The 16552-nt window shown below is 35.2% G+C and overlaps 1 pseudogene; it reads right to left on the reverse strand.

Annotated features, from left to right (window-relative positions):
• Window positions 1-12977: 12977 nt before the first annotated feature.
• LOC120144612 lies at window positions 12978-15965 on the reverse strand (annotated as a pseudogene).
• Window positions 15966-16552: the final 587 nt, after the last annotated feature.

Here is a 16552-nt window from a genome sequence, read left to right on the forward strand (position 1 = left end):
AAGTCCTCAAAACGGGTGTCTACAGCTGCCCCTCTTTGCACATTCTTGTGTTAACAAGATATGACAAAGATGAAAAGACAACCAGTTTTTGTCCGGTCTTTTTTTTAGCGTGTGATTTGGATATCCTTCATTGTAATGCATTGGATTGAACAAGTTCTTCTCATTATGAACTTCTTCTTCCTCGTTGGATGAGTTCTTCTCATTATGAAATCTTCATTGGAAATACTGATGCGAGATCAAACAAGTTCTTCTCATTATGAACTTATTTCTCTCGTTAGATGAGTTCTTTCATTATGAACTCTCCATTGGAAACATTGATCCATCTCCTTCTGTGATGGAATTGAAAGGAACAAGTTCTTCTCATTATGAACTTTTTCCTTTATGACGAGTTCTTCTCATTATGAACTCTTCTGGAAATATCAATCCCTCAAGCGAGGCGTCACTGATTCGAAATGCCATGAATCGAGTGATAGGTCGAACAAGCTCTTCTCATTATGAACTTCTTCTCCCTCTTTCGGATGAGTTCTTCTCATTATGAACTCTCCATTGGAAACACTGATGTGAGATCGAACAAGTTCTTCTCATTATGAACTTTTTTTCTCGTTGGATGAGTTCTTCTCATTATGAACTCTCCATTGGAAACACTGATCCATCTCCTTCTGTGATGGAATTGAAAGGAACAAGTTTGTCATTATGAACTCTTCTGGAAATGTCAATCCCTCAAGCGAGGCGTCACTGATTCGAAATGCCATGAATCGAGTGATAGGCGAACAAGCTCTTCTCATTATGAACTTATTCTTCCTTTTTCGGATGAGTTCTTCTCATTATGAACTCTCCATTGAAAATGTTGATCTGTTTATCTTCTCTTTGAAGATTTTCTAACCTGCAAAAGATTATCATGTGTCAATAATAATTGTGTTTGAAGTATCCAAGGTATGACCCAAAGGTTCTCGAATCTTTCTTGAGATCCATTTCTTTCAATGGTGAAAAATATGGATGATTCTTGCTGAAGTCGTGAAACGAAATCTTTGTTGGCTTTTGAATTCCTTTCAGAAATTTAACACTTGATGAAAATTAATAAGAAACTTGTTTTAAGAAAAAGCTCTCTCGAGTGAGATAAATTTTGTTTCGGAGGAAAATCGTCTCAAGCAAGACGAAGTAAGTTTTAAGAAAAACCCTTAATGAGATTCAATTTCTTGTTTCAAGGGAAATCTGTCTCAAGGAGACAAAATTTGTTTCAAGAAAACCATCTTAAGAGAGACAAAACATTTTTTCAAGAGAAACTATCTCAAAAACTTGTTTCAAAAGAAACTGTCAAGGGAGACAAAATCATTTCAAGGGAAACGTTCTCAAAATTTTGTGTTCAAGAGAAATTATCTCAAGGGAGACAAAATTGTTTCAAGGGAAACTGTCTCAAGAGAGACAAAATTTGTTTCAACGGAAACTGTCTCAAGAGAGATAAAATTGTTCAAGGGAACTGTCTCAAGAAAGACAAATTTGTTTCATGGGAAACAATCTCAAGGGAGACAAAATTTGTTTCAAGGGAAACTGTCTCAAGGGAGACAAATTTGTTTCAAGGGAAACTATCTCAAGTGAGATAAATCTTTTGTTTCAAGGGAAACTGTCTCAAGGGAGACTCAAGGGAAATTATCTCAAGTGAGATAAATCTTTTGTTTCAAGAAAAAACAATCTGAGTGAGATAAATCTTCTGTTTCAAGGAAAACAATATTGAGTGAGATAAATCTTATTTCAAGAAAAACAATCTTGAGTGAGATTAAATCTTCTGTTTCAAAGAAAAACAATCTTGAATGAGATAAAATATTTGTTTCAAGGAAAAACAATCTGAATGAGATTAAATCTTCTGTTTCAAGGAAAAATCTTGAGCAAAATAAAATATTATGTTTCAAGGAAAAACAATCTTGTAAATGAAATGTCTTGTTTTGAATAAACCTATCTCAAGTGAGACAAATCTTGTTTTGAGAAAAACAATCTTGAGTCAAATGAAATGTATCTTTCAAGTAAAACAGCCTTAAATGAGACGACTTTGTTTCAAATAAAACATACTCAAAGATTTTTTTTTAAAAAGAAATTGTCTCGAGAAAGACAAAATTCGTTTCAAAAGAAACGATCTTACAGATGGGTGTTTCAAAAGAAACTGACTCAAAGATTATAAAATTTTTCAAGTGAAACAAACTTGAAATTGTATCTCAGAGAAAAATTGTCTCAAACGAGACGAAATTTGTTTTGAGAAATGTCTCAAGCGAGACGGAATTTGCTTTGATAATTGTCTCAAGTGAGACAAAATTTGTTTTGAGAAATTATCTCAAGTGAGAATTTTTTAAGAGAAACAACATCAGAGGATACTGATAATTTGCTTGTTCCTGCTGGTGAAGGAAATGCCTTCAGAAGATGATTGTTCGCATCAAGATATTGAATGCCCCAATATTCGATCTGAATCTCCAAGGATGCCCCAAATTTGAGTTGAATCTCCAAAGATGCCCCAACATTTGATGTTGAATTTCCAAGATGCCCCAACATTTGATGTTGAATCTTCAAGATGCCTTCTATTGCTTCAACACTGTTTCTAAGCATGAGCTTTGTGTCTGAGAGTCACATGTCAAATACCAAGATCCACTCTAGGAGATTATCTTGTTTGAAAAGTTTTTCTTCTTTTTATTTTCAAAGTTGAAAATATCATTAGAAGAGTTTTGAAAAAATTTAATCAAAAGTTTTGAAAATATTGCCACTCTCTAAGTTTTATAATTGTAACAATCATAAAACTAGAGTTCATTAGATATCAAAGAATTAATTAACTGTTAATCCTTCAATTATAACTTTTGACAAGTGTCAAAATCAAAGCTATCTTTGGGAAATGGTTAGGTAAGGAAAGGGTAAAATGAAACTCAGGTTATTTTGTTTGGTCAATGGTTTGGATGTCTCAGGTTGTTTAGGTTAATGTTTGGCCTTCTTATTTCTTTGATGTTCACTGATTTGATGGGGTAGCTTGTATACTCCTCTACTGAAAGTGTTCTCCATCTCCCAGCTCTCATGGTCATACTCGGATTGTGCAATGCCTTATCAAGGAATTTGTATGATGCCTCAACTGCACAATTTTTACATTCGAGCCGCCTTTTCAGGTTTTCAACTCGAATCCTCCTTTGGTTCAAAACATCATTCAAAATTTATGTCTTGAACCCCCTTTGTCATTTTTCCTATCATACATTAAAGATTTAAAAAACTTTTTGCAAATAAAGATTAATCCTGATGGGCAGGATGAAATTTGAAGATATCCTCTTCTGTCTAGAAATCCATGTATAATTAGAAGGGACTTTAAGGCACGTAATGTAGGCCATGGTATGAAAGAAAAGGATAAGTAGGCACAAACAAGTGTTTCAGGGTATTGAACCAATGATCAATTATTCTGATGCCTTCAATCATGTCTTGCTCAATTTGAATATGTTCGTATGTCTCTCTCTTGATGCTCTATGATCTTCGAGTGAAGTGGTTCTGGAATGATTGTGCTTGATCAATCTCATAGTTTGAAGCTTGATGCGTCATTTAATTCGTTATCGTCCCTTTTTCTTACTTTTTCTTTTTTTTTTTTTTCTTTGTTTCTTTTCTTTTCATTTTTGCTCTTTTTTATTTGCTTTAATTTTTCTTTTCTTTTCTCTTTTCTCTTTTCTCTTTTCTCTTTCTCTGTTTCTTTTCTTTTTTTTTTCTTATTTTGTTTGATTGGATCTTCGCACTTGGCATTTGGTTACCTTTTGGTATCTCCTTTGGATTGATGTCTACACTCATATGAGTAGATCTCCACTTGCCCCCCAGTGTGGAGGGTGATCCTTGGTTAGGGTTGAATCAGAAGAAAAAATACTATAGGCTCAAAAGGGGACACAGGGATATATATATATATATATATATTATATATATATATATATATATATATATATATATATATATATATATATATATACGGATAAATGAACAAAGCCGTTCATCATCTCATACACAAAGTCCTCGCAGAAATATCCCAGGGGGATAGATTTTTTAGAATTAATTTTATTCACATGAAAAATGTAATTAATGCATGATAGAGTTATTCGAATTCATTCTCCTTTTTGGTTCTTGCTCCCAGCATGTCTCATTGTTTAGATTCTTCAGGAAGTTGATGCGAGATACCCCAAGTTGTGTCTGGTAGGAAGGTTCATGCTCAAGTGACATTTTGTACTCAATGTCATTCGGTTTTATTGGTAGAAAAATATGGTTTTAGTCTAAAAAGATGATGGTGTGACCTTATTGACTCAAAGATATCAGTATGACTCTTTGTATCTCCATTAATTTTCTAGGTAAAAATTGAGGGATTTTTTGGGTCAGGATAAGAAAGGTTTGATCTGACATATGTCAAAAATCTATAATTCTTGAAGAATTAAAAGAATCCTTAATTCATTCGATATTCGAAGAACTAAAGATTAAAATTTGCTCAATTATTCAACCTTAGAAGGTAGCATAAGTTCAATCATTTAAAAGATTAAACAAGTATAAAGATAGAAAAAAATGATTTCAAACAAAACAATGCTCTCAATGTAATATTAGATGCAATACCCCATCATTTTTCTGATTTCCATGCCCCTGAATCGATCAATTCTGATCTTGCGCTTCAGTGCCTCACAATTCCAGAGGAATGCCATGAGCTTCTTATGTGGTAATGTGCACAATATCAACTCGAATTCATTGGGATGGGGAATTTTCTCAGATCATTCTGGAAGGCTCAGTCTACAATCAGCTAAACATGCTCCAATTATACTGATCTTAGCTCTTGATTTTATGTAATGTCACGTGGTAGGACCACTTTATAGACTTCTCTATGAATGAGCTCCACGTTTTTTATGAAATGTTTAAAAATGAAATGCAAATGCAAATGCAAAATGCAAAGATGTAATGCAGATGCAAAATGCAAAGATGTAAATGCAGATGCAAATGCAAGATGTAAATACAGATGCAAAATGCAGATGCAAAATGCAAAGATGCAAATGCAGATGCAAAATGCAAAGATGCAATGCAGATGCAAATGCAAAGATGCAATGCAGATGCAAAATGCAAAGATGCAAATGCATATGCAAAAATGTTGATCCCAACGATGGATATCGTAGAACATTTCACCAGTGATAGAAGCTTTCACATTATTAGACAATCCACTTTACAGGCATGCATTCGCTTAGATGGTTGAGTCTGAAGTTGATTATTGCTTATCTTGAATCTTCGTCCTTGAAATGATGTCTCTTAAGCGCTTTGTAACCTAACTCTGTTAATGCTCCGGTGACGCTGAAGTGCATTACTCCTTGATAATTAATGATGAAATGATCATAGATAAGATTATTGTTGGATTATTCCTTGGATCAATGGATTATCATTTTCTGTCTCGAATGTTGCACGGTTTTTGAACAAGTCTCATTCTTGATTCTGGACTTCTTTTAGCCCTCGGCACATGTTTGTGTATGACTGTTTGATTGAAAATTTTTATCTTTTCTGTGCAAATTTTCTCATGAATATCCCCTTGCGAATCAACTTTTGCATTATGTTATATTGATGTAATGCAATGCATGTATGAAAAAAGGTAAATCAAGAGCGATCATCTTAAAACAACTTTCATTGAACACAAAGGTCTCGGTACATCAACTATCCAAACTACAAATAATAAATAGCTTTGGCTCGTAGTTTTCTATCTAGTTTAAAAGCCAGGTTATCTTCCAAGCATGATCTGGTGATCAGCCATCAATCTACTTAAAATCTCTTGCAAACACAGCTACTCGACCAACTTATGAGCCACTTTGCTTGCTTGAGTACTGCCTCATTCATGCATTGTCTTTTTCTCACTTTACATTTCAACCTTTGAAGTTGTAAGCAATTACCATTCTCTCTAGTAAGAGACTCGATACGGTCATAAAGTTCTCGTGCAAGATTTCTATAATCATGTACTAACTCTGTCATTATTTTATTATCGGCTCTACTTGTTTTGAGTTCAATATCTCTTACGATTATGGTTTTGAAACCAAGCTTCTATGTCGATAAGGGTTGTTCTCATCATTTCGTTCTTTGCTTTCCATATCCCCAACTCTTGTAGGGCTGTTTTACGTTCATTTTCTGCAATCTAGATTACGAGAGCACTCTTAGCTCGTTCATGCATTTTACAATTATTTTCCATTGTTCGATACCACTTTTCAATTTAGGCTTCTTTTGCCCACTCTTCTGAAGTATTGCCTAACCCAACACTTTGAAAGGTTGATTGATTCTTTGAAAATCATCTTGCATAGCTTCTAATTCTCTGTTCAGAATGTCCTTTTCATTTTGCAATTGAAGTATTTGAGCTTCATATTTCAATAGATCTCTTCATTTGGATACCCTTACTGATTCTTTTGTCATTGGACTCACTCAGTTTCGCCTCGACCAGATGTTCGACTATTGAACCAGTTGACCCTTATTCTCAAATTCAATACTCCATGTTCTAGTAAGCAATTAATTCGACGCTTGAAGGCAACACAAGTCTCGATATAATGCCTTTTAGCTCTGCGTGATATTCATAGTTGGCATTGGCATCGTACACCCAGATATGGAGGTTGTAAAGGCTTCACATACTGCGGGGACACCTCCCGAGCTTTTAAAAGCTATCATACAACTCTTATATGATATAGGGATAGAATCAAAATGAGAGCCACCTCTCGGCTTGGATGGAACTGGAGTCTTTAGGTTTATTTCTCCTGACTTGTAAGTATACTCTCAAATGCCCACGAGTTTTGATGCATAGATTATTTTCCCTTTGTATTTCTACAATTGACACCATTCCTTGGGGTCTCCAGACAACTTGTTGATAAGAGTTTTAAAGTATCCCTTGTATTTTACATCTCAAGTTTCTTTCGTCGAGCTCATTCTTTTCTGATGTAGAAGTCCCACTTCCTTGGACAAATATATATCCTATCCATCATCCTAAACATCTGCTCTTTTATCTCTCTTATCTACATTTGCTCTTCCTCAGCCATGTGATCTTCGACACATAACTCTCCATTATTCTCGGAGTTTCATCAAGATGTCATTCCTTAGCTGTTATAGTTTACTTGATCATGAAACCATTTGTCCATCATGAAACCTTTATATGATGACCACTGCAAATCAATACCTTTTGATTATATCATGATCATGCAATGCAAGCAAAAGGAAAACAACATATAATCTAGTTAGTACAAAAAATGATAAATGACAAGAATTATTATAAAAGAAATAGCAAATTAAATAAATTAATAAGCTAATGCAAATGAGATGTGAATGCAAAATGCACAAGGTGTTAATTCCAAAAGTGACCACCATAGAACAACCTTCATTTAGATAACAGATTCATTACTCCATGTAGTCAAAATATAAGTGCGACTCTCCATCCTTTATTTCCTTGACCGTACTCTCATGGGATCTAACATCGCACCCAAAATTGTCGGCGTATTTATCACCTTTGATGATGTCGGATATCCTTAAATTGAATCTTGAAACCTTCATCTTTACTTTCAATGCAAAGTGATCTTCATGGCTTTGTGAAGGTCTTCTCGTCCTTGATATGATTGTATCTATCTTCTAAGGAAACATCTCGTCCTGTGAAGGGTCTATTCGTCCTTAGTATGACTGTATCTATCTCTTGAGGGAAATATTACCCTTCGCTTCTTTAAAGGAAGTCTTCATCGGCTTCAAATTCTTCCTTCATTGGATGTCATTCTTCACAGATCTGTCTTCAATCTGTTAAGATTTCTTCAATCATCGAATGTTTTTCTTCATGAATTGATCTTCAATCAGTTTCAATTTCTTCATTCATCGGATGTCCAATTCATGAATCATTTGAACATCTTTGGATCTACCGATTTTGACTACATGGTTAAGAATATCTTACCTCATTATGACAGCCTTCTTATTAGTCAATCACTTGCGAAGTAACACATTTGGATTACATGAAGATGCAAATGCAATAAATCCAAATAAAATAAACATAAAACCAAATGGGTTATTACGCATAATTAAACAAAATAATAAGTAAATAAAACCTACCCTCACATGCTGACTACCCAATCATACTTTAGTAAATCCTACCCAACATGATATCTACCCAAAATGATTTTTCAAGAAATTAATCTAACCGCATGTTGTCTAGTTTGCATGTTGTATTCAAAAAGGAAAAATATGTAAAGGTTCAGAAACACTCCTTCTTTGTGTATAATTATTTTGGGTACCTACTAACAGACATAGTTCGATATCTATACCTAAGGTGATAGTTCTACGGTTCACTATATGCGTGGTTCCGTTTCTAACAGAAAAAGGTACTCGAATTGTCCTTGATGTTAGTGCCCCTTGGGCTGCCAACCCTCAATCCTCACCCATTATAGGCTTAAACGGATCGAGTTCAATTCGAGAGGATACAAAAGGTTCGGAGCTCGGGTATAGAGCTTATGTTATGTAAATGCTCGTGACGTGTGAGGAGGAACATTCAACCCTTTGACTCAAAGGAAAATGACACAATTCGACAAAACTTCGGACAAATCTGAAACAAGATAAAAATGTTAGTAACAATAATAAAATAAGCAATTAAAAACTTAAATAAAGGATCATAAGTTAACTAAAGACTCGAACTCATATTTCTACCAAACGACAATGTGTAAGCGACTTACAGACTGACTCTCTAAAATGTCCCCAGCAGAGTCGCCAAGCTGTCGTAACCGTTTTTCGGGGGGACAATCGTTAATTGTTTTAAAAACAGTTATGACTTTTAATTTTGGAAAATGGGGTGATTTTGGATTAATTTGAATTAAATTGAAAAGAGTCGCCATCAACCTTTGGGTTAGGTAGGTCGAATACCTAAAAACGTCTTTTAAAAATAATTTAAGAAAAATCATTTTTTAAGACAAAAGTTGGTATGCGTTTTCCAAAGATTCGATTAAAATGGGTTCGGGAGTCGGTTACGTGTGGGGAAGGATTAGCACCCCACAGCGCCCAAAATTGGTACTGTGTCGCTTACACGTTGTCGTAAATGTGGAAATTCTGAGTCAAGTATCAAGTTAAATATGATCCATTTATTGACTATTAATTAATTGCTTCAAATTAATAACTTAAAAGATGAAATTCAAAGGATTGAAATAAGAACAAATAAATATTACAAACTTAAATACAAATAGTGAAAATATGTACTTAGATTTATAAACTTTTAAGTTTAAAACAATAATTTAAAAAAAACTCAAAGGACTAAAATGATATTAATAAACATTTAAAGTACTAAAATAATTGAAATCTAAATCTAAGGATTCAATTTAAATTTAAAATTCTAGGACAAAATTTTAACACAATGAAACAACTCAGCTAATTCTAACATAGTGATATTAAAATGAAAGGAAATTAAGTGATCAAATTATAACAGTGACCTAAATAGAAAAACTATAAATTAATGACCAAAATAAGAAAAATCAAAAATTAAGACCCCAAGCATAAACATCTATTTTTTACAAAACATTCAGTAAGGACATAAATGAAATTATTCAAAATAGGAGACAGAGAAAGTTTCATTCAAATTATGATGACTATAGGCACATATAACCAACATATTAAAAACGCATGTGCAACACATAATTTCAAAACTTTTAAAACACAAAATATCTCCAGACAATCGAGAGATTAAGGGTGCGGTCTGTCACTTCTCGCCAGGAAGGAAGATGCTGTCCACCGCCACGCTGGTGACCGTTTGATGCTGAACTTCAATGGAAGCTTCTCATCGATGCCGGGAGGTCGAATATAGCCTTGTTTTTGAGAAATGGTCTTTAATCCACGAAATGATCATGGAATCTTTCAACTTCCACCCCTCGATTTACCTCATCGGACCATTGGATCGTTGTGGGGTCGAGCTATGTGGTTACCCGTCCATCTCCTAGCTGCTCACCGTTGAGATTTTGCCAACCGATCGCCGAAGCCAACACGTTTAGAGCCCGAGTAAAGTTTTTTCGAAAGTGGTTTGAAAATTATTGGCTCTTTTTTTGTTTTTTTGCAGGTTTGGAAGCTCGGTTCATTTATTTGAGGTGAGAAATGGATTTATGAGGATTGGTTAAATGAAGGTTGAGGAAGCTGCTCTCATTTTTTTAATTGTTGATAGCTTCCATTGTTCGAATGGATTCCTCCTTCTTGTCTCTTGAATCCCCTTTATGCTGCTTATAATGAAGTGTGGGACTCGGATTGGTAAATAAATCCACAAAATCTGAGATTTATTATTTAAAATTTTTTGTGGATGAATTAGGTTTGAGGGATTGTGGTTGATTTTGCTGCTATTTGACGTAAGGGATGACGATGGTAGCTTTGGATGGCTTCTAGAAACATCCGACGGTGGCTTTGCTCATTGGTGGTTCAGCTGCTCGTTCGGGTCCTCTCCGAGTCTGACTTTGTAATCTGCAAAAAATGTAAATAAGTATATATTAATAATAATAATATTTATAATATTTTTTTTAAGTCCGGTCAAAAACGGGTGTCTACAGTATTCGACCTACCTAACCCAAAAGGTTCGATGGCGACTCTAAAATATTTCATTAAAAACCATTTATTTATTCACTCGCTTTTCCGCCAAGAAACATTCGTGCCCTGGGAGAAAACCGATTACCAGGGGCGGACCCAGGACAAAAATTCAGGGGTTACACAAAAAAATTCTTATAATTTTTTTAGGGGTTGCATAATATTAAAGGTGACACTTGTATTAATTAAAAAAAAATTAGAAAAAATTAACACTAAGTAGACAATTTTGTTGTATAAAAAAATTTTTCTATAAGAATTTATCTGAAATATAGGGATTCTACCTAAAAATCACAAAATATATATATAAAAATACTAAAATAATATCATTTGATCAATGTTCCTCACAATTTGAGGGTTGCCCGGGCAACCCCTGGGTCCGCCCCTACCGATTACGACATCGATCCTTGATTAAATCTGGAAACATGAAACATGTTGAGAATGTGCAAAATGAGCTCCAAAAGTCAGAGATGTGCATCCAGTATCTCGATGAAGGTCTTGAAAGCTTGAGTCAGCGTTCTCAACTAGGGGTGTGCAAAATTACCCGACCCGCCGACCTGCCGATCTGGATCTAAAAAAATCGAGTAATTCTTTAAAAAAAATTACCCGGCCGGGTCGGGTACCCGGCCCGACATTTCCCGGGTCGGGCCCGGGTCACAAAATCTAGTTTTTCCGGGTACCCGGTTACCCGAGTACCCGATTAGTTTTTATTTTTTTTTTATTTTTTTTATATATAATTATATAAAATATAATGAATTATTTATATTATGGATTATTATATTGTGTATTTTGAACTTTTAAATTTTATGTTCGGATATTAGAGTATGTAATTCGAAGTTTTGAACATTTAAATTTGTGTATATATTTTTTTAAATTAATAATTTAAAAATTAAAAATTAAAAACCGGGTATCGGGTACCCGATTACCGGGTATCCGCAAAATCCAGGTACCCGATTACCGGGTACCCGTAACATCCGGGTCGGAACATGGGCCGAGAAATCGTCGACCCGGAAGTTCCGGGTACCCGAAAATCGGGTACCCGAAAATCCGGGTACCCGGATTTGCACACCCCTATTCTCAACATCCTCAACTGTAGAAATCTTATGCATTCTCTAATTGTACATAAAAATATAAGTTACATGTATACAATTGTTAAACCAAAAAAGAATATAGTCTTCCTTCAACAAATTGTCTATTTTCTTAGCTTTCAAGAATGGCTATCTATGCATCTTTAGCCAAATTTTTTTTTCACTTCGAGCATTCACAATATTACCGACAGTACAGATTTACAGTTAGTTTTACCTGAGCTGTCGAGATCCTATTGTCCAGTTGAAGATATTGGAACACTTCGTTAAGTTATAACAATTTGATTATTTTGACGATCACATGGTAGATATAAACTTCACACGCTTTGAGAAAATTAAAGATGCTTATTTCATAGTTTATTTAATGAAAAACCTGCATTGATCATTAAACTCCAGCCAGTTTATATAAGTTGGCAAAAATATGTAGAACTTGACCTCCTATATATCTTGCCTGTCTCCTGCTTGACGAGAAATTCAGGACATTATTAAAAAACTCAACCATGTTAATTGCATACACGTGTTCAGTCAGGTGCATGAAAAATGATTAAACAATAATAAGTGCATTATAAAACTAGCCCGTGTGTGTGGAAGCAATTTTAAAACCAGTCGTGCGTAGTCCATTGTATAGTACAAGTATTATCTCAGGAATCAAGATATATTATGAGTTCACTAATTAAAAAAATCATGTTATGAGTTGTAGAGCTTGTTCGGGGGGAGGCATTGCTTGAACCATGCTGAGATGGCTGTTGAGATTTATTAGAAGATAACATTAAGTATAGTGTTTGTACAAACAAATAGACGCTAAAATTTTATATGGAACTACAAGAAAGTGGCAAAAGATAGCAGCCATTGGACGGAAAAGAAATGATCCAGCAAGGACAAGTAAAAATAGAGCTGCTGCAAATCATTGCAATAGATCATCTGGGGTAACTACATCAGATGCTCATTTTTTACCCTTTGATTGTTAAATGATTACAAAATGATATATGTTCAGAATTTTCTTAGTTTATTGACAACTTACACGCTAAAAATGTAACTACTCAAACCTGAATCCTTAATGGAGAACAATATCATTCTCTGAGTTCATCATATACTCATTTAAATCAAGTATATGCAGATCAAGTGTATCTTGTTTGTGGATTCTAAGTCGAGTGGCTTTGAATCTTGTAAATAATTCTGCCATTCAGAATCTTCTCTTTCCAAGTGCAAATTATGCAAATGTATCATAGTGTTTATTAACTTGTGAATATGATCAGTTGAGAGACGAAAAATCTACTTGTTATCAAGAAACTACAACACAATCAACACTAGAGTAAATGAAGGTAGGAATAAATGTAAGCTTTACTTTATCCGTCTTACAATCAGACCTCTACGCACACAGATACAGAATTTCAGTATATAACAATTTCTTCTAACCAAAAGAATAATGAATCTTTTCGGAGTAAAATAATAAACAAATTGAAGACACGAAAGAGGAATAGATAAGGAGGTAGGCTCAGATGGCTGAAGAAACCTACAAAACATGCAAGGAGATAATAAAAGTTGAAATACAGCCTATTTTCCCCCAGCATCTGTTAAATGATAATCAAGAAGTTGAAGAGGTACTGGAACAATAAGATTAATTTGTCAAAGGCTTAGCCTTGCGTAGATGGCCCATACTATTAACAAGATCTTTGCGTGTGCAGACCGGGAACATATTGACGTTCTTTAGTACTTTCAACCGCCAAAGAACATATGGAAAGCTTAATTGATCCCTTGAAGTGAAACGAACCACCTCATTAAACCAGAGGCACGTGAACATATTAGTCAAAGGTGTATGCTTTCTCACAATGGCAGAGGCTTCATTGAGAGCTACACAGAAAGATCAAAGAACAAATCAAAATTTTGCACCAAAACTAAGTTAACAGGTAAATTCCAGTTATCTCAACCGGTCCAAGCAATTTTCCCCCTTCTTTCAGCAATTTCCCCCCACTGCATAAGAATCAAATCAAATGGTCTAGTGAACTCTTTTCAATTACTGGCTTCTGATATTTTAGAGGTCTTATCATATGGACAAGGTGGACATAAAATGCACGACCCAAATTTATCAAACACTGGTCAGGAGCAGGGTTGATAGGTCAAGGCAATAAAAGCTTTTAAACAGATGACAACAAACGGCTTTTCACTGCCTTCTAGGTCTTGCATAACATATTTGCATCCTCAACACCAGGAGCAGCTTAAGTCAGAAAAAGTAAACCATATATCAGGCAAGGGATGATGAAAAATGCACTGCTAATGGTGGATCATCATCCCCATTGGCCTTTGATATAGTAAAGCTTACTTCTTTAATATATCCCCAAAAGAAAGACAGAACAATACCTTTCTTCCCATTAAATCTCTTGTCTTCGGGAAGTCCATCCCTGTGATACTGTGTCATTTGAACCTCAACTTCTTCAGGTGTAGCTTTGTGTTTTCAGACGACAGCCTTTGCCTCGTCATAGACACTACTACGAGCTCCATGCTCCGAAATTGCAAGAACTGAATTCCTACGCCAAAGAAGAGCTTCCACTACACCTAGAGGATCCCTCCTGAATTGGGATTTCAAGTCTACCCAAATAATGTACTTTGCATGAGGAAAGAGTCGATGCGGCAACATCTGTTAGCCACAAACACATTAAATCATTCTTCATTAGGACTATTAGCATTTATATCGAGAGGCGTGTCATATGCATAAGCATCAAAGCAAACAAAGGTAGGAAGGAAGAAAATGTCATTAATCAACATATTCCATGATCATACGTTCTATAAGACCATCATGAAACTTTGACGTCAAAATCAATTTTGAAGTACTGACTTAATGGATAGATCTAAAGTTGCCTGCAAATGATAAAAGATGAGCAATGGAAATACAAGAAAAGACACTGTGGGAAATATGAAGAAGAGTTTAAACAAGCCAAGAAATGCAGAAAAAGTTGATAGCAAGCATCAGCAACATGAAAGACAATGTTCATTGTTCAGAAATCAAAAAGTGAAGATCATCTACTATTTTGCAGGTTCATCTATACAATGTAACCGCCATACCTTAGGAATTTTACCATTCAACCTCTGGTCTACAAAAGGCAGATTCCGTACGATCACAATACGCCATTTTCCAATCAATCCATCCTCACCAATCTTATTGCCCTGTGATTCCTGCGCTGCAAGTGTAATTTCATCCCAAAATGCAACATAGCAAACCTGAAACAAAAAAAATGATAATTCCAATAAATAAGGGGAAAAACAAAATAAAATGTCAAAAACATCTAAGCTATAAGTAAGCTTTCCCATCATATATATAATATGCTCACTTTTTTAAGAGAAGCCTCTGACATTCCTATAGGCTGATAAAGATCATCTCCACCTCCAAAAGCACAAGTAGAAACCACAATTTTGCAAGTTTGCATATAGCTCTTGTCTCTATCCGATATTTCAAAGCCACCAATTTGACTAAAAAAACCGCAATGTAGAACATCAGTTTCACTAACCTAGACAAACAAATTCCACGCATAAGCATAATCCACAATAAAAACTTCTCTGTAACAATAAAAATTCATCATTGCCTTTTATTAAGGTTCAAAACCTTAAAACTTCTCTCTCTCTAATCAAAGGTTTGGTTTCCGGGGAATAAATTAAATCGACTGTCATTTGTACGCTGCCAAGAGAAGGTAGAGTTCCACCCACCATAAGACGTTTCATGGTCTGAGATATACACCAATTTTTTTACAGGAATAACACTAGTAGATTCTTCATCGTCGGGAATATCCAGATGCTCAAGTTCCTCAGCTGGTAAGAGCTTCAAGCAAGCTGGTAGATTACACAAACATTGTCATTTATTCATGCATTTCTAATTATCTCCTATTTGACAATAATTATAATAATTTTCTAGCTTCTATTTCCCCAAAGATTGTGAAAAGAGAGATTCATGTGATACACCACTTACGTTCTCTAACACCGCCGACAACATGAGTGATTGGATCGAGCCGGTTCAAAATGCTGCTGGATTTGTTCCTTTGAGTCGGTTCCTTCAGTTTAGTAAGTTCTGATTTCCCCATCAAATTGGGCTTTTTCACTTAATTAACTTCCGAGTTGGCAACCAATCTGGGTTTTCTACCGACGCTAGTTACCTCGAAAATGATGAGCACCGCGGCCGGAAGGAATATGAGGAGCATCCGGTATTTGACGAACAAACGGATGAGACGCTGATTCAACTCGTTCCTGGGTCGGTGAAGACCGTGTTTCTTGCGTTTCCTCTAGGCTCGGACTCGCTTTCGGACGAGCTCATCGGATTCCTCATCTGAGACCAAGATTGAGATACTGTTGTTGTTGAAACTTGACGATGTCATTTGGTATGAATGGGGATTAGAAAATGGAAACTTGCTGTGTAACCCCCGACCGATGGGTAGCCCGATCCGATCCGAGAAGTCACATTAGGGCCACCGGAGCGATCCATTGTAAAAATAGCGGAAAATTTAAATCTTTTTATCAGAACATGTAAACTTATAAAATCATTTGTCACTATTTAAAAATAAAACATATTTCCAGACTCGTATATAAATCAAAATACAATTACATGTCCCCTAATCACATGTACCATACTCTGCAACAACGCCGGAAGAACTCCCTTACTGAAGTCGATAGATGCACTGGTACAATTCTTTTAACCTGAAAAGGTGAGTAATAGAGTGAGCTTCGAAAAGCTCAGTAATACAGAACTACCAGATGATGCTGAAAAACGTGCAGATACAGATAAACATATTTTCCTTATTGGTTCAGATATTTACAGATCTTTATGTTGAGCTGAGGTCCATTGATATCGCATGTAGTAACAAATAGTATTCATTTCAGATGGAAATATTTCGGATGTCTAGGTTCAGGAG

The sequence above is a fragment of the Hibiscus syriacus genome, unplaced genomic scaffold (genome assembly GCF_006381635.1).
Source record: "Hibiscus syriacus cultivar Baekdansim isolate YM2019G1 unplaced genomic scaffold, ASM638163v2 tig00110890_pilon, whole genome shotgun sequence".
Taxonomy (NCBI): Eukaryota; Viridiplantae; Streptophyta; class Magnoliopsida; order Malvales; family Malvaceae; genus Hibiscus; species Hibiscus syriacus.